At 43.9% G+C, this 27,119-nt stretch overlaps 1 long non-coding RNA gene across 1 annotated transcript in view; it reads left to right on the plus strand.

Annotated features, from left to right (window-relative positions):
• Positions 1-923: 923 nt before the first annotated feature.
• LOC108642001 overlaps positions 924-27,119 on the plus strand; it is a 93,974-nt gene continuing 67,778 nt past the window's right edge. The window contains exon 1 of the long non-coding RNA XR_003916378.1: positions 924-953. This is a non-coding gene — a long non-coding RNA (uncharacterized LOC108642001). The remainder of the gene's footprint in view (positions 954-27,119) is intronic.

Raw genomic sequence — 27,119 nt, forward strand, 5'->3', positions numbered from 1 at the left:
CCACGGAAATGGTGTTTTGAGGCCTTGTTTTGGAATCTCCTGCTTTGCTTTGAGTGTTTGATTCCTGGTTTGGCAGAGCCTGCTGATCTGTCAAAGGTTTCTGTACCGCTGAGGCTGGATGGCTTGGGAGTGAGAAAAGAAAGGAATTGGGCAAATGTTTGCATGTTTTCTTCTGGATTTTGTGTTTGTTGATGAAAGGTGGAGTATTATGTTCCCCTTTCTCTTTGGAGATGGGATTCTTGGCAGTGTCAATGACCCTGAATTAAATTTCCTTGCTTTAAAAATATTGGGGGAAAAGGAGAAACTTTGTTTCAGGTTGGATTGCTGAAATTATCTCACCTTAAAAAAACATGCCCTTTAGGAGTTTCTGGAACTTAGTATGTCTTTATTTCCTCATCTATGAAATTCAGATGAGGTTTTAAATATTTTAAATTACCTTTATTTGCAAATCTTAGCCCTTTCTGGGTAGTGCCTGATAAGCCTTGGGGATTAGATTTTTAAACCTATTTGCCTGTGACCTTTTCAGCTAAAGAGTGAAAAAAGATGAAGAACAAACACAGGTGCAAACTAATCTGCTTCTAGAAGAGTGTCAGAGGCCTGTGCTTTTCACTGGCAAGTCTGGAACACAAATCTTTGGTATTGCAGAAGGTCTTTACTGAGGGTTCAGAGGGTGTCAACATGTTTTAATACTGCAGTTATTGACTTTAATGTTAACTGGTGTTTAGCTTCTAATATATTCCAAACCTAAGTAGGCTGGTTTCTTTTCTAAATATCTTATTAGCAGAAAAAATACAACAAGCCTTAGAGAAACTCACTGGAACACAAAGAGAGGTAATGTTGAAGAAGGTATTTGAATTATTGATTTTTTGAATTATAAATGCTGGAAATAACTATGTCCTAAGTATTTATGTATTACTTTACAGGTCTGAAGGTGACAGCTCAAGAAGCATCAGGTATGTGTACCTCATGTTCTTTCTGTCTTGATGTCTTTGGTCTAAGAAAATACTTTATTTAAAAGCATTAAATAGAAATAGGTTTTTTTAGAATGTGGGGTTTGATGATTCTGCTTAGCATGCAATTTCATTTTGAATAAAGGACCTTGATAAGCTACTGAATAATTCTATTCAAGTGTGGCTTAAGACTGATGTATTATTTTTGATCATTGCAAAAAGTGATTTATAGTTACTTTCTGGTGTTTTCAGTCCAAATGTGAGCTTGACAGTCATTTGTATTGGCAAAGCTGCCTGCCAGATTTTGGGGCAGCATCTGTGTTGGGGAGAAGTCCATGTGCTTGTTCTGGCTTTCTTAGTAGTCTCCTCTTCTTTTTTGCCTGACAGCAAGAACCTTCATTGACTCATTATTACAATCCTCATTATACACTTGGAAGATTCGGGGAATGTGGAGTATTTAATGGAATTATCAGATACTTTACTTCTCACTTACTCATTTACTATTTTATACTTGTTACCTCCAGGGTATCTTTTATTCCTACCTCTCTGCAGATGTGGCTGAGTCAAACTTGCAGAGCTTGTAAAAGTGCTCTCAACAGGACTGAAATGTTCAAATTCCATACTTGAATCCAAAGTGTTCCATATTCATTAGACCATTGCCATAAAGCAGATGCCTTGATTCTCGAGGGGTGGAACTATTGATCACTGATAATAAGGCTCATAATATTGGCTGTGGGTTCACTATAAAAGCCCTGCAGCTTGTTTTGGGGCCTGTCAGAACTTTGCATCTAAAGACATTGCATTTTATTTCTTGTAAAATCCTAAAAGAAAGGCAGGGTCTTCCCTTGCAGAGTTAAAAATCCATGTCTTAGCCACAGGTGTGCAGCCCATGCACAGAAACAGGTGAGTTGCAGAATAGTTGGTGTGATATCAGAAAACCAGAAGTCAGCAGCAAGTGGTTAAAGATCCTCTGAAATGCTTTTTTCTTACAACAAAGTCAGAGATGGGTGGGTGTGGACCTGAGCTGTGCAGGGCAAGTTGAGAGTGTGTTTAATACCCAGCAACTGAACTGGAGAGAATCACAAGCTGTAGGAAGATGCCTGTGCTTTATTCCTTGGCTTTTTAACTCCCAGCAGAGTTGCCACTGTGCTGGCAGGCTGTGGAAGGACTAATGCAAACTGAAAATAAATCCGCTGGCACGTGGGTTTGCACGGGTGTGGTTGATTGAGGTCGTGTTTCAACCTGTAGTGGTCATTCTTGTTTCGACCTGCTGAGCCTCCTGTGGGATTTGGCTGCTCAGGTGGGGCTGGGAGGGTGTGTGGCATCACTGCTGTGGGTACACTCTGGTAAGAGTTGAGTTCATCTGTTAGAGACCACGTTCTGAGGTGTTTAAGTTGTGTACAGGCACAGCTGAGGGCCAGTCACTTCAGCTCTGGTTTGGGTGCTACCTGAAAACTAACCACAAATAGAACTCCAGCCCTTGTTCCCTCCCCATCTTAACAAACTGGGATATTTCAGTGTGTGTGTTATTTGACTGACAGGCCGAAGGACTGATGGGATAATGTTGGTGTGTCTTGCCAGGTCAGTTGTACCCCTTGGAGGAAGGGTCTGCTCAGACTTGGTGCCTCCACAGAATCTGGCAGGATCCATGGGGCACATTCCTGCTGTGTCCAGGCCTCGGGCTTGTGGTGGTGGGAATCAGCACCACGTGTTCCTACAGAGACCTGCAGGCACCAGAGCCTTGGGGTGCTGATCTCATCTTCTGCTTTCAGGCTGTTCGGGGAATTAATTCTGTTATTCAGCGTCAACTGACTCCAAGACAGTTCCAGACTCCTGAGAGCCTGAAATTAGGCTCTCATGGAAAACAGGCTAATGCAGGAGCAGGCAATGCAAGCACAAGGCACAGCCATAGTCCTGAAATGCTTTTTCAGTGTAACTCTTTCACCCTCCCTCTTAAACTGTGTTTTCTCAGAGGTGAAATGTCACTGAGGGTGTGTTTTTATGTTTCTGCTGCACATCATCCTGGTCACCTCTTGCCTTGTCTTGGGCAAAAGCTCCCTCAGCTCCTTATCAGTGTCTAGGCAGCGTCTTTACATTGTGGTTAATTCACTTCATACTGTTTTCCTTTATTTCTGGCAAATGAAGATGAAATGTAATTATCTCAAATGAAATGAGCAGCTCAGTCTGGGGAACGGTGCTTAAACTGAGAAGTCATTGTTCCTGCTCACAGAGATATCAGCAAAGCACCAACAAATCCATGTACTGACCTGCCAAGTGGTTCCATTCAGTTCATGAACTCAGGTGTAGGAAGGAGCTGCAGCAGGTGAGAGGCCAGGAGTAGAATGTTCTGTCTCAGCATTAACTGGACACCACATGGAGTGAAATTACAACTTATGTGCGTGGTCAGTAAGCGAAAGCATTGGTTGGGATTGAGCAACTCAGACATTAACACTGATGGTAAAGGGTCACTCCAAATAAACTGGATGCAACCGTTTGGTTTTGCCCTCCTCTGTGCCAGAAGTTGGTTGGAGATCAGATGGGTTGGAGGTCAGATGGGTTGGAGATTAGATGGGTTGGAGGTCAGATGGGTTGGAGATCAGATGGGTTGGAGATCAGGTGGGTTGGAGGTCAGATGGGTTGGAGATCAGATGGGTTGGAGATCAGATGGGTTGGAGATCAGATGGGTTGGAGGTCAGATGGGTTGGAGATCAGATGGGTTGGAGGTCAGATGGGTTGGAGATCAGATGGGTTGGAGGTCAGATGGGTTGGAGATCAGATGGGTTGGAGGTCAGATGGGTTGGAGATCAGATGGGTTGGAGGTCAGATGGGTTGGAGGTCAGATGGGTTGGAGGTCAGATGGGTTGGAGATCAGGTGGGTTGGAGATCAGGTGGGTTGGAGGTCAGGTGTGTTGGAGATCAGATGGGTTGGAGGTCAGGTGGGTGACATCTTAGCAGGTATTGCTGGGTCACCACAAACCTCTCCCCGGTGGCAGTTCAGTGTCTTGTCATGTGGCAGGGAGATGTTTCTCATGTTCAAGGCTGCACAGGTACAGTAATTAACCTTTATCTTCGTGTTTCTGGCAGACACAGAGGGAGGACCAGCTCAGTCTCTTGGATCAGCTGCCCTGTCATGGGCACTGGCTCACAGAGTCTGCTCTGCACCAGGCATTGCCTTCCCTTGCCCTCCCTACATCCTGACAAACTTCCACCTTTGGCATCCTCGTTAAACTTATTAATTCTTCTAGAAGAGTATTTTGAGAACATTTTCAGTAAATAGAAAAAAACAGGATTCCAAAGGAGAGGCAAATACCTGTCTCTTGTGGAGTTTTTTGTCTTGTTTTGTCCCTGTCTTTCCCACCTCTCCTCCCCACCCCCAGGCTGGGACACAAGGAGGATTTGGGCCATGGAGTCTGACAGCAAACACACCCTGGGAATGGGAATCCTTGGTTTGGTTTGGTCTCTTGCAGCTGAATGAGTGTCATCAGACTCTTGACCAAGAGATTGGATTTGGAATAGCTGGTGGTTTCATACTAGAATGCAATATCCAAGAGATGCCTTAGATTTTTACATACAAAAGATGTTTTGAAATGCAGAAAACACTAAATCTAACCGTGCAGGGGCAAGGTTGATGCAGAAAAGCAATATGATTCCAAATAATATACTGAAACAATTAAAAATCATCTTGACTTTTTTATTTGGCTTTCGCATTGTGGCAAAAAATAATGTATTATCCCATTGTGCAAGCCCTTAAAATTCTTTCTGCTTATAACATTGTTGCACTGTAATAAACTCACCTGGCTTTCCTTTTGCTCAATGCCATGTAATTTCCAAGCCCGGGTATTTGTTAAATCTATTAAAATTGATAAATTGCTTTGAACACTTTGCATTCTGAATGTAATGAACACACACACAGTGAGCTGTGAAGCTGTCAGGGCGAGGGGCTGCTTTAATTAGCTGTCTTTGTTCACATGTTTCCAGTAGAAAATGTAATTTGTTTTACAGGCAATTCCGCTATTTGGTAGTGTTACCTGACGGTTCCAGATGAGGATGTGTGTCTGGGGTGTATCACAGCAAAGTTTGCAGCAATAGTTTGTCTCCAGGTTCCTCTGCCCTCTGCTGTGGCCCCTGTGTGTCCAATGGACTCAGAGCCAAGGGGGTGAGCAGGGCATGGGGTGCAGAGGCACTCACAGGATCAGGGAGCAGCTCTGAGGAGAACAGCCCTGAAACCTGCCCAGGAACACCTCTGCCCTGCCTTTCCTTCTCCCAGTTCTACTCTTCTAGGAGATTAGTAGTGGTGCAAATGGCTTAAAGAAGTAACATCTAATTAACCATTTCCCTGGGTATCCCTGTGCTGATTTTCTGCCAGTGAGATGAATTCCACTTGAGCTGACTGGAGCTACTCCCCACAACTGCTCCATGACATTCCTGCTGGGATGCTTTTCCTGCAGCTCGTGCTGGGGTCAGCTGGCAGCACAGGGCACCTTGCTGACCTTCTCCCAGCAGCTGTCCTGGGCAAATTTGGAATTTATCTGTCCTCTTTGGTGTTTTTTGGTTCCCTCCTAGTTGTTCCTTCCCAGTTGTTTGTTTTTAAAAGAGAAATGAGATACAAATTGTGGGAAGCTGTAAGTAATAGTGCATAGGAGGAGAGGGCTTTCATGGCTCCTTATTGCCAAAAACATGGGGTGTTCTGTGAGTACCTATTTAATTTATGATATAGACAAAGAAAGAGGGGAGAGCCTGAAAGTTAGTTTAAAAAGAAGGAAAAAGAGGGCAGCTGAAGTACCAGCTGTGGAGAAGACACCAGCTAAATTATTCAGCTGAACTAAAAGAAAAGTCTTAGTCTTTAATGGGTGGAGGAGATGGGAAGTTGTGTGTCTGTTGAGGATCATGCAGAAAGGCTAATTTCTTGTAAAGGTATACCTTAGATTAAGTGGAAAAGTAATTGTCTAATTTACTTGAGAGCAGGAAAGGGTTGTAGAATGTCAGCCTCATTCTGTGCTGTGTGGAGTGGGAGGAATGGCTGTTAAACAGACCCTGACAAACTGCAGACAAAGTTGAGCAGGAAGCAAAGTTTTGGGAACTTTCTACTTTGTTTTACTCCGGGAAACTCAACTTAAACTGTCTGACTCAGCCTCCTCTCTGAGAACCTGCAAAGTACAGGTTTGGGGAATTAAAGGCAGATAGACTTTAAAACTAATTTAATTTAAAACTAACTTGTAAAACTAATTTTCAAGTTTAAGTGTGTTGCTGTGCAATGGAAATGACTCAGTGACTATATGTAAAGATGGCCTTTTCTGGCTGATTTTAATCATTCCATAGTGATTCTTCTACAGTTTTATAACCAGTCCTTAAAATGTGCAATATCATCACTTAGTAATTTTCAAAACCCCCCAAATTTTCTTCCAATAGATTTTTACATAAACCTCAGGCTGGCCCTGTGCAGTAGAGTGGAATATGATGAGTCTCTTGATGCTGGATTAAATTAATTCTATTACTGCTAACAGAAATAAAACATATATGGAAACAACTTCTAGTACTTGAGATGGCTTTGGAGCTGCCAATGGCTTTAAAATGACAAAGCTTTAATCTGGATTTCAGAGTGAAAGGGCAGTTATCCAGTCATCAATCTGTCAGAACTGTTTCTGTGGCATCTTAAATAGTGATGACACATTTGTGATGTTGAAAATACTTCCCCACCAAAAATGGTATGAAACAGAATCATAGAATCATGGAATGATTTGGGTTGGAAGGGACCTTCAAGACCATCTCATTCCACCCCTGGCATGGGCAGGGACACGTTCCACTAGCCCAGGGTGCTCCAAGCCCTGTCCAACCTGGCCTTGGACACTTCCAGGGATCCAGGGGCAGCCACAGTTCTCTGGGCAACCTGAGAAACATCTGCTTTTACAGAATGAGTGAAAACAAATGAACAAAACAAAAAGGAAATAATATTGGGAGTACATATTTATATTTCTTCTAAAAATCTGTCATCCTGTGCTTCTTGGCATCACATGAAAAGTAGGCTGGAACAGATATGATTTTTGAGGAGTAGGAGATGGTGATGAAACCAAGTCTTAGTGCAGGAAACCACCTCTAAAATCAAGTCCAAGCCCACCTCGTGTCCTCTGGAATATCAGTGTGGTGAATAGAGAGTAACGTGGCACTGCCAGCTCGTTCCCTGGCCCAAGTCCCAGGAATCCTGTTGAGGCAGGAGAGCTCCATCCTGCAGTGGTAACTGGGCCAGGAGGATGGAGCCATGGAGGTCCTGGAGCCACAGGGTGGGTGACTCAGCAAGGAGCAGATTTCCTGAGTTCAGCCCCAAAGGCTGGCCCAGGGGAGTGGAGCTGCAGCCCTGCAGTGAACTGTGTGCTTGAACAGCACTGTGGGAACGGGCTGGTGTTTAGAATAATGGAATGTTCAGTTCTAGCTTTAGATGAAGTCACAGAAGTAGCGAAGGGTAGAGATTCAAGGCTAGAGATGGTGTTTGCAAGACTCTTGCCAGGTTGGAAGAGGAGGAGGTGACACTGCTTGGTGTGAGCAGGGGGTGATATATCTGAAACACTGAGCTGGGGGTGATATATCTGAAACACTGAGGTAGGGGTGATATGTCTGAAACACTGAGCTGGGGGTGATTTATCTAACCCTCCACATCCTGCACCCTCTCCCTGCTCCTCCTGGGACAGCGAGCTGCTTTCAGCAGAGACTTTAAATTGTTACCCAGCAGAACAAGGCCATGGGTGTGCTTGGGTGGGCAGAGCTCTCAGGCACATGGTGTGACTCTGGGGATGGTCCCACGAGGGTGTCATGGCAGAGTGGAAGGCTGAGACTAAGTTTTAAAAAGCAAAGCCTTGCTGGTGAGTCTTGAGGTGCAGGGAGGACTCCCTTGCTTTCTAAACTCCTTCTCAGGGAAGGCTTTAGGTGCAGCTGAGTCCCATCTTACCCTCGGACTGTGGTAACGGTTTAAATTGAAAGGAATTATAGAGGTCTTGAACCACTTTGTCCCACGGGTTTTAATGATGGCAAAATGAGAGTATTTATATAAAATGAATAATTTATTTTATACAAATGACCAGACAAAAAACCTTAATCAGAACTGTTTACTGCACAACATAAACACTAAAACGATATAAACAACTAAAAATCTACTAGTAGAGTATAATATAAAGTAGTATAGTGCACTGTAACAAAGCAATTATTGAAGCAGTTATATTAAAGCTAGCAAAAAGAAATAATTGTTAAGTAGAGATCTGATGTAACTCACCCAGACCAAGGGAGATCTCTGCTCTCAGCCTCGAGGGGTGACCCTGGGGGACATCCCCAGCCAAGGGAGGATGTCCACACACTCCCAGGGAGGGGTTTGTCAGAAGAACCCAGCTGCACAAGAGGGGACTGGACTTTTATAGTATAAAGGGATTGAGTGCCAGTCACACCTTTGCAGGCCAGCTCTCAGCTTGTCTGTCCAATCAGACTTCCAAAAGTGGGGTGTGTTCAAGGTTTGATGAACCAGGATGGTTTCAGCAGAGTCACCACCGAGACAACCCCCTGGCTCCAGCAGCTGGTCCTGCAGGAGAGCTTCATTATGAGCCTGATTGGATCTTGGGTCTGCTCAGTGATCCTTGTGGGCCTCCTCCAACTCAGCATGTTCTGTGATTCTGGGAGTATTTGAGCTCTGTTAATATAGTTTTCACAGGTTTTTCACTCTGTGTCCATTTTAGCCCTAAGTGGATGAGCTCACAGCAGCAAAGCCTTTTCCTCAGGGTAATTGCTCCCGTGTAACAGAATTACCTGCCAGTGTCAGCAGTGGCGTTTTAAGCACTTGATTTTTGGGAAGGGGATTATAGAAATTGATTGTAAATGGAACTAGACTTCCATATTTCCTGGTGTTACTGAGTGCCTTCTTTTTTTGTGCTGCATACCCAATTTGAGATGTTTTAAAACTTTGTGCTTTTTAAAAAAGATTGGGTGTGTACCTCAACAATATGTTTCAAAGGACATATCTGATCTGCCAAGAAGAATTATTAATATATTTCAAAGGAACTGTGCCAGTTTTGATAGTTAATCAGTGGATATTTTAGCACTGAGCAGCTATAGTACTGGATGATTTGCTAGTAAGATTTTGGAAGATTAACAGTGTTAACAGGAGAAGCCTTCTAATTATTTTTACACATCATCTGTTGAAAGTAGAAAAACAAAGGAGTAATGCTGTGCTATTTTGAGGCAAGAAGTGAGTTAACTGAGTTCTAGTTCTCAGGCAGTGCAGCCAAAATCATGTTGTTGCCTCAAAGTCTGATGTGTAACTGCGTGATAGTGCTGGTGAGCAGGGGGGAGAAGGTTGTGGGGACCTCCTTAACCTGATGGTCTTCAGGGAAGTCCATGATTTTGTGCTTCATGTAGGTTTTTATTTATCTGGATTTCTTATCAACACGTTGAAGAATCTTCAGGCATCTCATATTGGTTCATGATTTAAGCTTCAGGTGCTGCAAATTCCAAGTTTCACAGCCATAACACCACCTGTGTTTTGTACAAAAACGTTCTGCATGAACTCAGCTGTTTTTCCCCCCTTAGTGCTGTTTCCTTGGACTCAATTATTGAGGAAGTCCAATAGCATTGTTCTGAAAGGTGAATTAAAGGGAAAAAGGATGACTTTTTTTTGCAAGATTTGTGTAAACACAGGTCTGTTTGCAAGTAAATTAAATTTTTGCATCAGGCAATGTGTTATATTCTTAGTTTGACTTCTGAATTACCGCGATTCCGATTTTTCTACGGAAAAGAAGAATCAAGTCTTGCTAAAACTTGGATACCATCCAGGTGGGGAAACTAGCATATGCAAGCATTTTGCCTAAAATTATTTCCACTGGAAATAGCTGTAATTTATGTATCTGAGTGCTGATTGTGCTGCACAGAATTCTCTCGGCAGGCCGGCAGTTGTTGAATTTGCAATCTCAGGAAGACAAAGCTTTGTGAGTGGTTCCACATTAATTCAGTGCAGCTCATTTTTATCCCCAGTTCTTGCAGGAGTTGCTCTCGCTCCCAGTCACTGGTTATGTGTAAGATAAGGCTGTTTAATGAGCAACGTGTGTGCACAACTCAATTGAGGGAGCCGAGGGCTCGTAGTGCTGCAGGATTTCTCTTTGGAGTAGATAAAGCAGTTTGAATTTCCTTCATTATTCTGCCATCCTGGCTGGGTTGCTTTTGTTCTTTTCCATTAGAATTCACAGGGAAAGCTGGATAAGTCTCAGGGGTAGAATGAGAGTGTAAAGAAAGGGAAAAGGTAGGATGTCTTATACTTCTGTGTGCTTCAAGGGCTCTGGATGAAGGTGGTTGTGGAGCACCTGTCGAACAGCTCCTGGTTGAGTTGTTCTTTCTGTGCCCTCGCTCTGGCCCAGACAAGCAGGAGCAGAGGGCAGTTGAGTAGAATTGAGGACATTTAGTAGCTGTTTGGTGGGGAAATGACAGTCACCTTAAAATGAACAGGTGTTTTAGGGAGATGAGATTCCTGCCATGCAGCCGATACCAACTGGAGTCCCTTCCTGGCTTCTCTTTAAACCTGCTTTTGAGGAGGAGGTGGAAGATGTGTGCCCTCATGGCACAGAGCTCTCCCTGCTGTGTTCTGGGCTGAAAGAGATGGGAACTCCTTCACTTCTGCAGTCCCTGCAGCTGGGTGAGGGTCCCAGCCCCAGAGAACAGAACTGAGACAGAGCAAGTCCAACAGAACCACTTGGAACCATGGACTGTCCCGAGCTGGAAGGGGCTCTCAAGGATCATAGGCCAACTCCATTCCTACTGTAGTTGTTTCAGAGTTCCAGAGGAGGACAGGGTATGGTCTGGAGTTGGCTTATCTTTTTAAGATTTAAAACAGTTATTCTGGGTTTTTTTATTTTTATTTTTGTTTTAATGGAGATGCAATGATACTCACACAGCCCCACGAGGACAGGAATAAAAGGTGTAATAAAATGAAAATAGTCTCTACTAGCTATTGGAAATCCATATGCAAACTGAGTAGGAGAAGTGAGTTCTGTTAATGAGTTGCCTCTGTGTTTCCTTCAAAGGAATTCATAGATGAGACTTTCATGGATGGGACTTGAAGCTAAAGTAATTTGTATGTGGCATTCTGCACACTGACAACTGAAAATCAAATAGATGGGGGAACTTCCATAGTTTTCCTTTCTGATCTCATTGTTTTCTGCAGGACATCCTGGTTGGACTAATTCCATCCTATAGGAAAATATGCAGTAAAAATAGATGTGTAAAAATCTACTGAGAACTTTCAAGACCCTCGTTTCCTTTTTGCTATTTAATCTGTATTCTAGGTAGTTTTATGCATCTGTGTAATTCAAGAATGATCCTTGGATTAGGAGGTAACCATGGTTCAGGTGTCTGGTTCCTTATCTGAGCTGTTTTAATGATGCTTTTGGAAGTGTCCCAGTAAATGCAGTTGTCAATAAATGGAAGATGAAGCAGGCAAACTGTGTGCTGGGGAAACTGAGAACAGAATGTGTTCACAGAAACATAAAGACAAAAAGAACCTTTTAGATTATCACAGTACAGAAGAATTGCCAGAAGTGTGCATTATAATAATTGGAATATTTGTAATTGTAGCAGCCAAATATTGTATTGCACAACTTCAGATTAAACTGATGTTGCTCTAACTTGGTTTAGAAGGGAATCTGTAGATTTTGCCTCTTCTCAGAGGTGAACAAAAGGCAGAATCTTGGTTATTAAAGCCTGGTGAGGGTTGTAAAGGCTTCTTCAGTAAAAGTTACTGGCTGGAAGCTGTAACCTTTGGTGCCTCCCTGCTTTGTCCCATCATTAACTGTCTCCTGTGGAGGTGAAGAGGAGAAAGTAGAGCACTGTAACATCTCTCCATGATGCCCTCCCTGCTCAAATCCCATATTGATTGTGCAGTCTTAGGTGCTGGATGGATCTGTAAATACCTGTCACCAGTCTTGCCTAATTCCTGCATCAATTTGGCCTCATTAACTTTTTGTTGATTAAATCAAGAACGTTACTTGGGACACCCCTGTAATTTATTTATAATAATTAACTGTAGCAGGGGAATAAGATTTCCTCCCCTGAATTTTAATGCAAGAAGCAGTATCTGTATACAAAAATAGAGATTGGAGCTAAAATTAATGGAGCTGCACTGAATATTATGAACATTTACCATACAACAGGTAGAAAAAATATTTAGAAGATAAATATGAGCTGACTCACTCCTGGTTTTAGTCAAGTTTAATTCTCACCTGTCTTGTATCTGGTGCAATAGTGGAAAATCATTTACTCAAGAGCCATGTTTTGAAGTGTTCCAAGAGCACAGTTAGCAAATGTTCTCTGAATATCTTTGGTTTTCCAGTTTCTTCACTTGTTTTTGTTTATTATACAGTCTAACTGAATTTGATCTAAATCTACTGATTTGTAGAGATTGGAGCATAACACTCATTAAAATGAACCTTGAGCTCAAATCAATCAAGCCCTTCCTTTCTGGACTATGCAGACCCATCATGTGCACGAATTAAGATGACTTACCATTACTCTGTGTTGGGTAAAAAATATCCCTTTGTGCCCAAGCAAACATCAAAAATGCAGAAAGAATTCATTTCAGCCGTTGGCCTTCTCATAACCCCCCTGCTTTGATGCATAAATTGAGGGAAGTTTCCACTCTACAATGAAGATGAGGGTTGCAGCTCCCACATTGTCATTTATTATGTGCTCAGAGTGCACTGAGATCAGCCTGGCTTGCCTGGGATGGGTTTTTTTTGCCCTTATCTGTTTCTGCTGCCTTTGGTTCTGAAAGGAGCTGCTTTGAAAAGCACTGCTGGAGAGTCACCTCCTGACCAACACGTGCTGCTGCGAAGATGACAACAGACTTTCAGAGGCACAGCTACAGAGGACTACACAGCACCAAGATAACATTAGGAGGGGGTTTGAGCCTTGCTTTGATTGTACATTTTATCTCCTGTAAATGAGTATTTGGCTCTCCAGAACCGGGTCTGCTGTGGCTGTTTGTCGTCACGGGGCACTGAAGTGAGCTGTGCTTCCCCAGGTCAGTGTGAGGGAACTGGCTGCTCTGCACACAGCAGCTGTCCTCTGCATCCTTGGGGAATGCTTTCCACAGCATCCTGCCCAATTTGGGGGTCACAACCATGTAACTGCCTTGCCTACAGACCTTGGAGAAACACAGGAGAGTATCCGGACAGGGGTGTCACCGCCGAGGGAAATGCAGAGCATTGCTTTGGGTGCTGAAGAGGAACTGAGCAAAGAGCACTTCAAACTGATGGCACAAATAGAGCTGCCTCTATAGCCTAAACCAACCCACACCTGCTTTGTGACATTCATCTGTGTTTGAAGGCAATGCAAAAGTCGCTTTTCCAAATCTGGATTCTTAAGAAATCGTTGTTCTCTGTCCTGGCAGTTTTTCTGGACCCTCAGGAAGGAGCAGTATTGTTCTCCAGGGCTCAGTGTAGGGATCTGTTCACATGGAAGGAAATTATTGCAACCAAAAGCAGAGCTACTGAATGAACCAGCAGTTGGGAGCCGCTTGATCTTTGGTTGTGGCTGCTCAGTTATTTTAATGAGAAAAAAATCTGAGGAAGCTGAACAAACCAAGGATGCTTGTGGTTGATTGATGGAGGTTGTGAATATCTCTGAGTCATCCATGAACCAGTTGCCAACTTTTTCTGTTACTCTTGCATTCTGTTTGGAAAAACAAGGAATACTCTGCATAAGTTTTCTTTGAATCAGACTCTTAAATTTCAAGGCTAAGGGACCGAATGTTTCAGTAATTTCTGGCTTCACTACCTGTCTAAATTGCTTCCTGATAGTAATAACTGAGAGAGAACAGGTTTAGATTAGGTATTGGGAAGAAATTCTTCCCTGTGAGGGTGGGGAGGCCCTGGCACAGGTTGCCCAGAGAAGCTGTGGCTGCCCCAGCCCTGGAAGTGTCCAAGGCCAGGTTGGACGGGGCTTGGAGCAACCTGGGCTAGTGGAAGGTGTCTCTGCCCATGGCAGGGGGTGGAATGAGATAGTCTTGAAGGTCCCTTCCAACCCAAACCATTCTAGGATTCTTGTCCTGTGGAGCTGGAGGAATTTTTCTTGGATGTGCTCATGAACTAATTAGACTGAGTGGGTCTGAAGGGGTTATGCTGCTGCTGTAATTCCAGACCCAGAACTTTTTCCGGATTAGATTGTTGAAGAAAAAAAGCAGAGGGATCATTTCAGGAACGACAGAGGTGGTGTCCTGCTTCCTGATCTGCCACTGAGTTACTACTAAAGCCTCTGGCATCTCCCCCTCTGCCCAGACTGTGCCTGGAGGATTTTCTCCCTGCAGTGTGTGTGTCCCTGCAGTGCTCGCTGTCCCCGTGCCCTGTGGGGATGCCAGAGGGGTCTGCAGGGAGGGAGCTGCTCTTCCCTCAGTGCCTGGTGTGACATGAGTGCCCTGGGTGGATCTCAGCCCCATCCTGCTCACAGTTGCTCTGTCTCTGCTTTGCCCTTGCTGTAGAACACCCCTGTTTTCTGTCACTCCACTCTCTAAAGACTGAGCATGTGGGAGATGGTTCTTTCCAGCCTCCAGCAGCTGAGTCATCTCTCAGTGCTTCAGGGTGCTGGATGTGTCTGCCTGCCTAGGATCTCATCCCTGCAGTGCCCAGCCAGCACTAATGGACGTGTGTGCCATGGAAATCTGTTCCTCTCTCCCGCAGCCCTGGGGAGAAAGAACCAGGACACGTTTTCAGGAGTGTGTAAGAGGAGAGCAGAGCTGTTTGACAGCACAAACCAGGCTGAGCCTGCTCAGGATCTCCACCTGCCTCATTAGTTTAAGGGATTTGCATGATCGTGGCTCCTGTGCTCGTTCTCTCCTACGAAACACTTGATAATAACTATAAGTTTTCCTAAAAAATCATAAATAAATCACAATAACCTGAATTTTTCCACTGTAGAATATATGGTTTCTACTCTTTGAAGGCAAAACCCTTCTCTAGTCTTGTGGAACTACATTCCAATACTGTAGGTGTTCTGAGACAACAAAATTTACTATGTCAATCTGAGTGTTAAACAGTCGGGTTTGTAACTGAATTGAAGAAAATATCATTTGAATTTGTGTATGTTTGTATATATGAGTGCAGACTGAAACTAGTCTGTGAGAAGCAGTCCTGTTCTATGGCCATAATAAGTATGTGTAATGACTTAAGTTTTTAAAGTACTCCAAGAAGTTTTTGAGAATTCTTAAGGCATTTAAATACATATTACTCCATGTCTCTTAATCACACTGAAAAGAATATTCTTTTAATTTCCTGTCTCACCTCCAGAGCAGATGCTGACATATATATGTGTTTGTGTTGGAGGAACTGTGTAGGCAAAAGGAGTGGGGACTACACATATTTTTCTTTCCTTTTTATTTGAATTAATCTTGTAGTAAAAGCTGATTACATTACATTACACCATTGAAAGTAGAACGTGAAATGAAATCCCAAACCCCACATCCCATTAATGTTGGGTGGGAGCAGCTTCCTCAATTACAAGAAGAAATAGGGAAGTGCTTCCACACCTACCCACAAATACAAGTGGTAGGTGGCCTTTTAATCCTCTCCAACACTGTCCATCTTTCACCATTTCATGTGCCTGAGCTCAGTCATTCCCCTTCTGAGGCTTTTATGAAGCTCTTTAATGGGGTTCAGTAATGAGCTTTTTAATTATCATTTGGAGGCCAAAGAGCCTGCTGCTGCTTCTTAGCCAAAATAGGGCAATACTAGAGGTTTAGGATCAGAAGAGAATCATAAAAGCCAGTGGCAAAATTGATATCTACTCCCTGAAAGTATATAAGGAGCTATTAAGCAATGGATAATTAACAATAGGAGGAGGATGGAGAGGTACAGTAAGACTTTAATGCAAATTAATTACTGGTTCTTTATCCAGAAAGGACACTGCAGCTTGTCTGTTCTCAGTGCCAGTTACAAGTGAGCAGGGTTAGTGAAAAACAGGATGCAAGGAGAAAATAAGTGCCCTTAAGCAGACCTGCAAAAGAAGAGTTCTAATTTCTCTGTCCTACCACATAAACCCTGTGCTCTTGTTTTGTCCTGCTTTCTCCTGACAGCACGGATGGGCAGGGAATTTCCTCTTAATTTTAAGAACTAAGCAAATGGGCAGTCAGCACTCATTGTTCCTTCTATAAATTCTCCAAGTGATGTGGGATCTCTGGCTGGATTATCTTTCTTTTTTCCCAGAGCATTGAAGTAGCAAATGATGGAGGACACAGCCAAGCATCTGTCCAAGCCTCGTGGATTCCATGCAGCTGGAAATGGTCTTTGTTAGAAAGCAACAGCTTGTCATTTATGTTCATTTTCTGCAAGAGAACTTGAGATCTTAGCTTAAGAAATGGAATTGCAGCTATTCCCCTTCAGCTGCTGTGCAGCAGATGGAGCACACCCAGCACCTCCCCACATTAAAACTTCATGTGCACTTAAGTGACTCTTAAATGAACTGGTGAGGAAAATCTAGATGACAAGTGGTGTGTTGAAAGATGGTGTGATGTGGATTTGCTTTTTGGAACACCAGGAAATAAAAGCAGGAGGGTTTGAATGGTTAAGCTTTTTAGCAGGGGAAAGATATATTTCGGTTTCCAGGTTTAGAGTATTTCTTTAAGGTGGTGTTGCACCACTTTATTCATTAATTTCTATTAAAAACTTTTCTGTTGGACTTTGTTCACTTTGTCTTGCACTTGTAAATGTGCTTGTTGTGAGTCAGAGGGAAAAGAACTGAGAGTAACCACAAGCCAAACACTCAGAAATGCTCTATTGAAGAGAACCAACTTATAGGAAGATACAGCTGAAGACTCAACCCTTTTAACATCATCTTTCCTTGAGAGAAAATATTAATTCTAAAAGCTGTAGAAATAGAAGGGGGGGGAAACAACAAATTAATATCCTGTGTCTTTATTGTTGCAAAAAGCTTAGGGGAGAACTTGAGGGACCAGTAATGGAGTTGGAATTATCTGCTTGGTGTTATAGGCTGTTTCACATTGGTGGGTCTGGATTAAAATTGGCTTGTACCACCTTGAGGTGAGACAACTGGAAAGGTAAAAAAGCAGTAATATAACCAGTGACAGCCTCCAAAACTGGGGATACCAGTTCTTGGGTCTCCTTTGGTCTTGGAGGTGAGAGCACCACGTCAGGGGAGGACTCTGTCCCCCTGGGGATGTTTGTGTGGCTGTGGGAGGGCACAGGGGTGGGAGGGCACAGGGGGCTCTGAGCTGTTGGTTGGGGGTTGGTTTGGGGGTGTTTTTTAGTTAGAAAATAATCTTTAGTGCTGTAGTTGGGATAATCTCTTGCTGTCAAAGCCAAAGTATCTCGAAGATGATTATTGCTCTTTGCCATCAGGGAGGACCTGGCTGTGTGAGGGGAGCTTGGAGGGGATTTTTAGGATGCTGCTCTTGAAGCAGTGGGTGTTTGGAGCCCTCCCTCCCTCCCCCTCCCGAGTGTAATTGCTTCAAAGCCCCAGAATTGCCTGTAGTCTAAAAACAGTTTTCCATGTCCTCTGGGCTTGGGTGGGTGTGAGGGTGTGGGGCTGCACATCCAGGACTAGGAAAAGGTGGCAGAGCAGTGGGAAGGGCAGGGATACAAGCTGTTCCACACCTCCACTAGAACAGCAATAGAGCAAGAATTCCCATATTCTGTGTAATTTATTTTTTCTCTGCCCCTGAACTCAGAGGTGAATCCAGAAATCTCAAAATAAATCACTTGAAGATTTCTTCTCCCATGGAATACTGGTACTATCCTGTTGTAGGGTCCTGTCCTGGAAAATATCTGTGATTCTGAGATTTGATTGATCAATAAGTTAACCAGCTGATTAAATGAAGGTCATAGTAAGCAGAAAAACTGATTGGACAACATAAAAAATACTTTGAATTAGGAAAAAAAGGTGAAAACTGATTTTTTTTTTGGTGGGTGGGGGGAGGATCCATACTAGATGAATATAATTTTAAAACTGTGTATCCAGGAAAGGTATTTTACTGGACTAATATTTGGAAAGAAGATAGCACAGGATATCAACATTCTATTGCCTTGATACCTATAATAATGAAAGATGCCTGTACTTATAGGAATAAGTAGAGCATGAAATAGTACAGGGTGTCCATGGTGGAAGATGGAAAAGTGTTTAGAAAAAATCAAATTTACAGGAATGTATAAACTTGGCACTGATAGCTCTGGGCCAGCCAGATGAAGATCAAGTAACTTCCACATCAACTCCATCACACTGAGTACCACAGAATAAGTTTAGGGCAAGGAGGATGGCTTGAAGCTGAAAGAGGAGAGATTTACATGAGATATTAGGAGGAAATTCCTCCCCCCTGTGAGGGTGGGGAGGCCCTGGCACAGGTTGCCCAGAGAAGCTGTGGCTGCCCTTGGATCCCTGGAAGTGTCCAAGGCCAGGTTGGATGGGGCTTGGAGCAACCTGGGCTAGTGGAACGTGTCCCTGCCCATGGCAGGGGGTGGAATGAGATGATCTTGAAGGTCCCTTCCAAGCCAAACCAGTCTGTGGTTCAGAAATTTTGTGAGCTAGTTTAAACTAAGTTTGCTAAGTCTTAACTAGGAATTTTTTGCTGGGATTGCTGAAAACACAAAGACCTTGTGGAGCAGCTCTGGGGTCAGCTCAGGACAGAGGATGTTGGAGGTAACCAAGGGAAGGGAGAGGGAAAGCAGGACCCAACCTTCAGCTGTTTAGGGAGAGCTGTGGCCTCACGAGGCACCAGCTGAGCCACAGTCCCTTGGCTGAGCCTCTCCCACACAATTTGCCTGGAAGCCAGTTAATTGCAACCAGTAATTAAAAAGAAGTGTCAGCGACTTCAAACAGCTTCCTAAGTGCCATTTTCTGTACAAAACAACGACAGACACCTTGAGATAAGAGAAGGCTTAGTGCATTTTAATATCTTTCTAATGAATAAATCATGTCCTGTGTAAGGTCAGTGAAAGCAGATGTGATGTGAAAGCTGCAGTGTGGTCGCTCGTTAGGAATTCCTTCCCAAAGTGTGTCCCTGCACAGGCCTGGCCAAAGAGCCCAGGAGGAACTGTGGTGTGAATTGATGATGTTTACTGCATCCAGCAACGCTGCTCCCTAATAAAAGCAGTCTGTTGCCAAATATTTACTAACCTGCACTTAAATCACGTTCACATCTCACCTTTCCTCTCGTTACGTGACTGATGCTCTGCAGTGTGAATACTGAATAATAAATAAATACTGAAAAAGAGCTCACAATTAAGAGTTTCTTCTATTAGTGAGACTTGTCATTGAAATAAGGGCAAGTATTCCAACCACAGAGCAAAATTCTGCTTTTGTAGACACTTTTGTCTGTTATGCTGACACTAAGTGGGTATTTTGATATGTCAAGTGACAAGATAAACACAGCACAGTTTGCTATTGCTGCTTTTTATAGGTTCATAACGGTTGTTCTTCACTCTTAAAAAGGCCCTGAGCAGCAAAAATTCATTCATTGCCACTTCTTCATGTGGCTTAAACTGGCGTAGAACAACTTCAGGAACTGGCTAAAAAATAAGCCAGAATTTATTTCTTTGAAGTACCTTATTCTTTGTGTTCTTCCTTTTCTCATTAGATGTAGACATAAGTAAAAATTAAGCATCTTCCGAGTGTCTGTGAAGGCTCAGATGGCCGCTTCTGCTCTGGGTGTCTGCAAACAAGAGGGATATGGCATTAAAAATGAAGGGAATTGAAGATATTTTCTTAGGGACCTACAAAAACAAACCCTTGGATCATCATATAAATACCTGGGATTCTACAGAGTTAACTGGGTTAAATATACTTAACATGTGCACATTAAGTATGTTATTATATAATAAATGTTTCTTTGTTACAGAATTATAACATCATTTTATAAAATACCTCTTCCAGCCCCCCTTGCAGGACGCTCACGGTCCCTTTTGGGTCTGAGCCTGTTGCTGTGATTAGTTGTGGATGTGATGTGGGTGGACAGGCTGAAAATCTGCTGTGACTGGTTCTCTCTGTGTCTGAAATGGTCTCTGATTTTCCTGATGGTTTGTTATTAAAAGTACCCAAAAATACCCCTGCAGCTGCAGTGGGGCAGGAGCCCAGCTTGTTCCTGGGCCAGAGCTTTGTTATCAGGTTTAGTCACACCTCACTATTTAGGACTCGGTGTTAGAACCGTCCTGGCTGCTGCCTGTGAGTTGTCCCTGGGTGTGTGGCAGTGACTGTGGTTACCTGGGGTGGTTTCTTGGGAAGCAGCAGTGCTTTGGAGGTACAGCAGGATGATTTATCAGGACTGTTGTGCTGGGGGTTTTGTTTATTCTGAGAAATGAACTGGAGTACAATGTAAGAACTTGTTCTTCTCTGACTGGGCTTAAGTTAACGTGTTAATATTGCTTTGAGGATTTCAGAAACCTGTCTCAGAGGTAAGAGCTGATGGAAGAGAGCAGATCTTTCCTTTCAGTGCCTAATTCCCTTCTGGTCTTATTGCTGGACCTGGTCCAGCAATGGACTTGTCCATCTCTTTCCCATTCCTTCAGTGTCACCTTTGCTGAGGGAGCAATTTATCTTGTGTGCCTTCGGTGCCTGGTCACTGACTGGCATCCAAAGTGCTGTCACAATACATATAATGGCAACTCTTTAGACTCCTAATTATATTAAAATACCTCCAAAGATTAATGCAGTCCCTTTCAGCTTGCCAGTTCACATTTTCCAAATGCTGCTTGAAAAGAGGCTCATCCCAGGTTATCAAGTGCCTGTATTGATCTACTGAGAGGCAGTCATGACTTTAAGGGTTTATCCTGCTGCTGAATCAATGTCCTAATTAATGATGGGGTTCCTGGGGTGTCCTGTGCAGGGCCAGGAGTTGGACTTGATGATATTTGTGGGCCCTTTCCAGGTTATTCTCTGATTCTATATTCTATAGACTTCTATATTCTGTAATTCCTATGTTGGTTGCCTCCTTTTGCTGGGGATGAGCCTTCCAAGGTGTGAGAAACCATGGCAAAGGAGAAGGTCAGAAAGTTTTGTGGGCAGGGAATTTCACGTTATTCTTTCCCTGGGGGATATGTTGTTTGAACAAAGAGGTTTTTTCCCCGTTAAAGTTTGTGGGATTTCTGCAGCGTAAATGAATGAAATATGATTGCTCTCTGCTTTTTCTTATCTGTTGGCATATTTATGGCTGCTGGCTTGTGTTGCAGCTTGCCATGCAAAGGAAAAAATAGAAACAAGTTCCTAATAAATAGAACTGAAAATATTTTTAGAAGCTTCCTGCTTGATCAAATAACACACCCCGTGTTCTGTCAGCACCTTCTGATGAATAATGGAACAACCCTGGCTCCCTGTGCCGTGGAAAGGGGGTTATCCAAACACTGTGTCTGTCCCCGTTTCTCCTGCTTTTTGTGCCAGTTGCTGATTAATAACAACACATTTGGAAGCTGGGAATTATGAGATATTGGAGATTTAGAATGAATATTAACCAGTTATATCAGAAACCATAAAATAAACATTGCTTGCCGGGGAACTATTTTCTGAATCATAGAATCCCAAAATGGTTTGGGTTGGAAGGGACCTTAAAGTTCATCTCATTCCAACCCCTCTGCCATGGGCAGGGACACCTCCCACTAGCCCAGGTTCCTCGGGGCACAGAGATGCATTTGAGATCTTTGTAAAGGATTTTTAATGAAGAGGTTTTTAATGACTGAGAAATCCATGCTGGGGAAGGGCCTTTGCAGACCTCGTTGGGGTTGGTTTGGGAGAACCTGCCTGAATGTGTGTGCAACCAGGACGTGGGGGCCTTGGCCCTGGAAGCAGCTCCCAGAGTTGAGGTGTCCCAGAGTAAATTTCCTTTTGTCTGGAAGTGGAGGGAACACGAGGAGGGGGACATAGGGAGGGGGCACGGGGAGCACTGGTGGGCAGCTGTGCCCCAGTCAGGGGACACAGGGGACATGGGGAGGGGGCCTTGGGGCACACGAGGAGGGAGGTTGTGGCTCTGGGGACGCTCAGAGACACATGGGGGTGACCCTGAGGGGACAAGCAGACACAGGGGTGGCCATGGGGACCTGTGGGGACACCAGGACGTGGCCCTGAGGTGCACAAGGCTGTGGGTGGTGGCACTGGGAGGACATGGGGACGTGGGGAAGTGGCCCTGGGGATGAGTGTGGACACAGGGGTGTGGCCCTGGGGCACACTGGGCCGTGGGAGGTGGCTCTGCACTGCTGTGGAAATGGCTCAGGGGACACATGGGGACATGGGGGGGTGTGGGGACCTGCTTATGCTGCTCATTAAATCCCAGCTTATTAAATCCCAGCTCTCCAGTGTCAGTGGGTAATAATGGTTTTAGTTACCAAGGACTTGCTTGGGGATAATTAGTTCTCATCTCAGAATCCCAAAGCTCTCGGTGTGCAGGGGGGCTGGTTGGTGTCCTGTCAGACCCGGCTTTGGGAGGGAAATGGGTTTATTCCTGCCTTGGGAAAGCACCTGCAGCAGTGGAACAGCTCTGCAAGCTCCTGCCTGTAAAAACACTGCTCTGCTGCTTCCAAAAGCTCAGGGTAAAACCACCAGAAGGATTTCCTGCTTTGAGATGCTGGATGAGTGTGGGAAGGCACCGAGGGCGATGCTGACATGTGTGCAATGGCTTTGGAGTGTGGTTTTGTACAAGTGCTCCCCAGGCCTCACCCACTGCTCTGTCCCATGTGCTGCAAAGTGGGATGAACAGCCAGGAGAGGTGGGAAATGTTCCTGGGGCAATGTCCTGAGTCAGAGGCTCGGATGGTTTTGGTGCTTTAGGCAGCTGAATGTTCTAAATTACTTACAGAACTGCATGTGTAATGGGAGGGGTTTATTTCAGCTCGTAAAAGTTTCCTAATCTGTCTCAGGTTATTTTTTTCTTTAAGAATTTTTTTTTTGGAGCACCGTTTATTTTGTTTTTCTTTCCAAGAAATCACATTCATGACACTGAAGCTGAGCATTGTGCATGAAATGTAGAAATATTTCTGTAAAAAATAGAATAAAAACCACTAGTGGAACAGCTAGTAAATATTAATGTACCAGTTTCATTATTAATAAAATAGTGCTATTAGTAGTGTTTTAAATCATATCTGGAGATCCTGTTTTTGAAGTGAAGGAACAGCTGTAATTCCATAGGAAAAGCCATTGCCTGAAATGTGTTTCCTGTAGTTTCAATAAATTAGATTAAGAAAATGAAAGTATGCCAGAAATTGTGTAAGAAAACTAATACTCAGGAGTCAGATGTCTTCAATAACCTTTCCATCTTCTGCGTAGCTTTTGATTTAAATCATATTTTTAAGCAATAAATACTGATCTCCAGTGTAAATGCTTCTGACATGGTTTGCAGGAATCCTTCCATCGTGTGTAACATTGCAAAACGTGGCCGACACCTTCAATATATTTAAGAAATAACCTTAAAAGTCCTTTTTTTTCTGGTGTGGATGCAATTTCCAGCTTCACTCAGAGACTGCTGTCATTCCCTTTCCTTCCAGGAAATACAAGAAAATCAGTCTTGCCCTTAGTGAGGGTGTTTGTTTTCTGTTTTTTACCAGTTTAGGTGAGTTCAGGTGGTCCTTAGACAGCAGCTGCCTGTGGTTTGGGAAAGGATTGTGTTTACACTGAACAGTAAATGCATTTGGAGGCTAAAATTCCAAGTGTGGACAAGGTAGCCACGGAGGTCCTGGAGAGCTGAGCTCTCAGGAGGGTGTTGGGGGCAAGGAAAAGCCCATTGTGATGGAGATAAGGCAGGAGAAATAGTGGAAAGAGTAAAGAACAAAGAAGGAAAGGGAAGATAACTTTTAGAATGATGTTCCCATTTAGTTTTTTTCAGATTTAGTGGAACAGTGGTTGGCTACAGGCAAACAAACCAGATGGCCCTTGTCCCTCAGTGCTCCAAAACAACAAATACAGAGATATTACTTTGTTCAGGTTCTTTATCTCAGTCTTACATCAGTCAGATTATACCTTGGATTTTGAGTTCACTGTTTCTGAGGGACTGCTCTTGGTCCTGGGTGGGTTTCCATGGCAGGAGTCATTCCTTGATAAATCCTGCAAGTCAAACCCCCCCACACAAACAAAGCCCCAAACACCAAAAACCAAACTAATGAAAAGAAATACCATAACCCCCCCTCCAAAAAAAACCCCAAACCAATAAAACCAAACCAACCTGACAGAGGGCACTTGGACAACCCTTTCTGAGCCCATGGGGAGTTTGGTCTTTCAGGGAAGATTTGGTGTCTCTGAGATGAGCCGCGGAGTGTTTGTGTGTGTGGATCACTCTGACCTGTGACTGATGTTGGAGCAGTGTGTGTGGAGGAAATGCTTCCACTGGCCAATTTGCTTGGCTCAGCTTAAATATCCAATGAGTAGGGTTTTACAAATGTATGGACTTTACATCACTAATTCTGGGAGCAGGGGATGAAGTGCATCTGAAAAGGAGGAAGGAGTCCTGATGCAAAAAAACCCCTTTGTCTGTCCCCAGTTGCCTTGGAGACCACTTGTGAATTGATTTTCCTCCTAAGGAGAGACTCTAGAGGTGGAAGGAGCAGAGATTCAAGCCAAGGGAGTGGTGGTGGGGAGCAAAAGGAGAGTTGTCTGGTGCTTACAAAGAAACTGGTGGCACTTGTTCCTGTCCTCAGATGACGAGGAACAAGGCAGGCAATTAAAATCTTGGTTAATCCTGGGTGAGGGCAGGTCTTAAGCCCTTCCTGGTGTTACATAAAGCAGGAGAAAGGGATGTGATATGTAAACATGCACATAAATTAACAGACTGATGCATCAAATCCCAGGGAACAACCCCTTTGCTAAAGCAGAATAAGAGTGTGAATTTGTGGCACAGCTCTGCTCTGCCTGCGGGTTTTTAGGGAGGTATTCCGAGGTGTGCAGTGATTTTGGTATGAATTTACAGCAGAAGATGAAGTATTTCCTGCTGACTTTTCACGTCAGACATTCTGCACACAAATGGGGCTGCAGGTTTTGCCCAAAGTCCTCACAGAGGTGGCCAGAGACCATTTGCTGGGCTTCCTTCCAGCACAGAGGGTTTGAAAGGGCTGATTTAACTCTTTCAGATCTCATCACCTGACAGTCCTGGCTGTGATATGGTATCTCCTACAAGGAGGAGGCTGCTCCCCTGAGAAATCCTTTGGAGGGTGCAGAGATGTGAGGCTGATAGTTCACTTTTTTTTTAATGTGCTGTGGAAGAGCCTTGAAACACCGATGGACTTGAAATTCATTTATCTTTAAAAACACTGCATCATCATAAAAGTGAGCTAGATGAGATATCTGTGCCTGCAGTTGTATTTGTGAGGCTGAAATACTTTATGCAAACACTGAGAGATGGTGGGAAAAACTTGTTGCTTGTTTTAATGTTGTTAATTGATAGCACGGTATAAACTTCACTTGCTTTCAGTCAAGCCTGTAAATGCCATGAGGCGAAAAGGGTTTAGTCTTCCACTTTAATACACAAATTAATCTGTGAAATACTGCATATCTTTTCTTTGGATGGAATTTTTCAAGCACTGCTGAGAGCTTGTGCAAATGAGATGTGGGATGGAATGATAGAAAAGTTGAATTAGGCCAAGCGTCTCCTCCTGCTTCGGAGCTGAAGTGTTCCTGAAGGATTTGATTTCCTTAGGCTTCTGAAAAACACAAATCCAAGATGATATTGAAATATTTGAGGGCTCTTAGGGCTGATTTGCCCAAGCAGGTATGGAGTTACACTGAGATTACTCCATAGATGTATCTGAGATAGTCCTTTTACAGCAGTGCTAACACAACAGGGGTTGTTAAAAGCAAGGCAAAGGAGTCCTTCCCAGTGAAACAGGGCTGGTGTGTCCCAGCAAGGAGGAGGAAAAGTGGCTTAGGTCTCCTTTTTGAGCCTCTAAAAATATGTTTTCAAAGCTGTCTGCTCTGCAGGGAGCCTGGTCTGTCAAATTGGCCAAATCCTGGCAAATGTTAATGTTCAAGCCGTGGATCTGAGAGTGCAGGGACAGCACTGAGTGCCTGGGCAGAGCAGTGGGAAGGCAGAATCCTGCTTGGCAGAGGATAGCCACTTCAAAGGATCTTACAGTGGCTTAAAACAAAAGGGAGCTCACACTTAAAATTACCTTCCTCATCCCTGGCAGTGTCCCAGGCCAGGCTGGATGGGGCTTGGAGCAACCTGGGCTAGTGGAAGGTGTCCCTGCCCATGGCAGGGGGTGGAACTGGATGAGTTTCGAGGTCCCTTCCAACCCAGAGCATCCTGTGATTCTGTGAACTGCAGACTAAGATGTTTAAAAATCATTATTTGGTTTTTGTAACATGTTTGTGATGGCAGGAGAGAGCACAGAGGTGAAAACGTGAAGGAATTTCTGATTAAGATCCATGGACAAAAAGCAGAAAAGCTGAACTAGAAAGCCTCGTGCCCTAAGTTTTGCTGGGTTCAGGAAAATTCCTTATTTATCCCTTATTGCCCGCTCTGGGAACTTTCTGATACAGAATCTTCCAGCTGATTTACCCAAGATGTGCTGCTGGGCTCAGCTGCTGGGAACTGGGACTGTCCTCTGGGCCAGGGTCGAGCTGAAGTGAGCCCTGACTGAGCCCTATTTCTGCTTTTTATTGACATTGATTCTATCATAACCTGCTGCCTCTTTTGGATTTTAAAACCTAAATACTCTGTGCATCACAGCACAACATTTTAAGCTCCATGAAGACAGTCTGTGCCTTGCTCTCAATTTTCCAGTGTTTTTGTCTGTGTAGGTTTTAACTATTTGGGTTCTTAGCATCCCACCAAAGGGCCCTGACTGCACAGTATGGCAGGTGCTTCAAATATGTGCAAAGAAATGCTTCTGCTCCCCTTCCTCCTCCTCCCCCCCTTAAAATGAATACTGTAACTGGGACAAAAAAAGCTTCTGATTTTGGTTTGCCTTTTGCTGCGTTTTTTTTGGTTTGTTGCTGGTTTGTTTCATGAGGTTTTTTTAATCAGAAAAAGCAACCAAACCCTGATGGCTGGGGCTGTGTTTGGTGTGACCTAGGTGGCAGAAGCATCTTTTTGCCAGATTCCCTGGAGAAGCTCAGTCCTGTGCCAGCAGCTCACCCCTGAGCATCCCTCCTCTGCCCTGCCACAACCCCCTGCTCCCTCCAGAAGTCCTGCTATGTCGTGAAAAGCACTTCAGTGACTTAAAACACAAAACTT

This window comes from Manacus vitellinus, unplaced genomic scaffold (genome assembly GCF_001715985.3).
Source record: "Manacus vitellinus isolate BGI_N305 unplaced genomic scaffold, ASM171598v3 scaffold_91_pilon, whole genome shotgun sequence".
NCBI classification, from domain to species: Eukaryota; Metazoa; Chordata; class Aves; order Passeriformes; family Pipridae; genus Manacus; species Manacus vitellinus.